Raw genomic sequence first — 2854 nt, 5'->3', positions numbered from 1 at the left:
TTCAACCGCGAGATGTGTTTGGATCAACGTCCCAAGGAAGGGGTGGTTTCATTGACGCCCTTTATGCCACATGCTGAGGCCTTTTCGAGTCGGCTTATGTCTCAATTTTATAAGTCTTCATGTAGCACAGGCAAATATTATTTAAGCGGTACAATGCAACAGCAGTCAAGGTGATTTCCAGCTTCTGTGTGATGATTTTGGCACAGAGAAAGGTGCAGCCCACGCAGCACGTGGCTCGCTATCGAGAATGATGCCAGACCGATGCCGCCCAGAATCAATCTAACAACTGCAAGCGATAAGAAGTCAATTTGATTGGGAGCAGAAGAACAGCCAGTACCTGATGAATGCATCTGGTGGTGGTGGTGGTTAGTGTTTAACGTCCCGTCGACAACGAGGTCATTAGAGACGGAGCGCAAGCTCGGGTTAGGGAAAGATTGGGAAGGAAATCGGCCGTGCCCTTTCAAAGGAACCATCCCGGCAGTTGCCTGAAACGATCTAGGGAAATCACGGAAAACCGAAATCAGGATGCCCGGAGACGGGATTGAACCGTCGTCCTCCCGAATGCGAGTCCAGTGTGCTAACCACTGCACCACCTCGCTCGGTGCATGAGTGCATCTATGAAGTCGATTGGTAAGTGGCGCTAATGACATAAGAGAGGCCCCAAAGGCAAGGTCGATGGGCCTGCCGTTGTTACCTTGTGTCCTGAAAGTTTGTTTCCGGTTTATGGAGAGTGTACAGACGTAGATGGCAGCACGTGCTGCGCAGGGTGTCTGGCATACACCAAATAGAACAGTGCTATGGTGCTTACAGTGGCTATGATTCTGTACTTGTGCTGTGTAGTTGTGTGTAGTTGACTCTGCTTGGTTAGTTAAACGTGACGGCTGTGCTGTTGGACCCAGTTATTATTTCAATGTTTCATATTGTCTGGAAGGGACTTAGACCATATGAAACTAGAGTGTGATTTCGGGGGGTCCTGTGGTATTTGACCTACACTATTTTTTCTGCTGGTTATGGTATCATCAGTAAGGCCTTTTTACTCATAAATGTTGTTCATTCCATTGTGGATTTTAAATGCTGTCATGTGGATCATAGGCATTTTCCGAGTATAATTGACTACTACTGCTTTTCATATCACTAGTATTGGATTTCCACTAGTAAGATGTTGCGCTATTCGCTGTGTGTTTAACAGCTTTTACGTGAATAATACACAGTTACCTTTATTACTAATCAAAATTGTTGTAATTATTCTGCATTTATTCAGCAAACCTTTCTATGCTGTTCTTGAATATAAGCTGTACGCTTCTCTTTGATTAATAATTCTGTTACTTTCATTGTGCATTATTTAAAAGATTTTCCATCAAGGTTCTGTCATTTCTGAACAAATTTTAATAGAAGATCGGTCACTTGTCTTGAGCTGTCTTGGTGGTCATGTTGTTAATAAATTGTGTTTGTCTGTATAATGACAAGAAACATATCCGCCCCCATAACTCCATCACCTCCTCTCCTCAGTCTGCTGCTGCTAAACCTGCCATACCAAATGGTGACAGAGTATGGCTGTGTATTGTGAAGACCTATGGCTATTGTACCAAGTAAGTTTAGGAACTGTTTCTGATTCCTTCGTTGCTGTTGCAGTATGGCTACCAGAGATGTTCTCAGGAAGGGGTGGCTGTGGAAAGATGAATCGTCCTACGAGGTCACCATTAATGGACAGGTCCCTGCAGTTAGAGTACCCCAGTTGACCCAAAAGTTTTCGCAGGTATTGGGAGATGGTTCAAATGGCTCTGAGCACTATGGGACTCAACTGCTGAGGTCATAAGTCCCCTAGAACTTAGAACTACGTAAACCTAACTAACCTAAGGACATCACACACATCCATGCCCGAAGCAGGATTCGAACCTGCGACCGTAGCGGTCACGCGGTTCCAGACTGTAGCGCCCAAAACCGCACGGCCACTCCGGCCGGCGGTATTGGGAGAACCAGTTCACTTAACTTCTGAGGCGGAACATGATGTAAGTGCAGGTACTGCAAGAGTGCAGCTAGCTTCGGCCACGACTGATCCCTTTATTATGTTTCTGAATAGGGAAGTCCCTTTGCAGCCCCAATTGAAGCGTTTGCAGACCAGTATAGTTGAGGAACTTGGAATTTCTATCTAAGGAAGAGAAGAGCAGTGATGTGGTGGAGTGTCTACAGATAAAGGTTGCCCAAACAGTGCTAACCTTAAACGACAGCTCGTCGGCAGTGTCAATACTGGATAATAGACTTGTGGTAAACATGGAGCAGGACAGTGAAAGTTATCATGGTCAGGAATTAGTGGATGCACATATTGATATGAGCCATTGGGCTGCACAATTTTCAATTGGGAACGACAAAAGAAGGTTAAGTGTTTTTGGTTGACAGAATTTGTGATACTGTTCAACTGTTTTGTTACTTGGTGTCATTCAGTGAGCAGAAAGATGTGTTTGGGCTCTGAGATACTGAAATTCTGCAGATGTTGGATCTTACTCAGTGAGTGGCCAGCGCTTTAGAATCACGAGAAAGTGTTGAAGACTTTCATAGACAGATTTGCCAACAAGTAATCTCTGCTAGGCCAATACAATGCTTAATTGATATGCATTTTGTTTGAGAACAAGGTGATGTGGAACTCTTGGGCTGGAACGATGTACATTAATAGAGTGAAAAATGCACCAAGAGCCTTGTGTCTTTTGTACATTGGAAAGGAAGTTCTATCAAATACTGTAGAGGGAATTAATCCTTTGGACAAGTCATGGATAATATCAGCCCAATCACCCATGACTTGGAAACTTTGGCTCCTAAAATCAAAGAAATTAGGCATGTTGATAATTGTCAAAGAGCC

At 44.1% G+C, this 2854-nt stretch overlaps 1 non-coding gene across 1 annotated transcript; it reads right to left on the bottom strand.

The window, feature by feature from the left end:
* Nucleotides 1-526: 526 nt before the first annotated feature.
* Nucleotides 527-605, bottom strand: Trnaa-cgc. Its single transcript has one exon. It is a non-coding gene; the product is annotated as a tRNA-Ala (tRNA).
* Between the last annotated feature and the right edge of the window lie 2249 nt (nt 606-2854).

Source organism: Schistocerca americana, chromosome 1 (assembly GCF_021461395.2).
Source record: "Schistocerca americana isolate TAMUIC-IGC-003095 chromosome 1, iqSchAmer2.1, whole genome shotgun sequence".
Classification (NCBI taxonomy): Eukaryota; Metazoa; Arthropoda; class Insecta; order Orthoptera; family Acrididae; genus Schistocerca; species Schistocerca americana.
The sequence above is the reverse complement of the archived record's forward strand: the minus strand, read 5'-3'. Positions and strand labels throughout refer to the sequence as shown.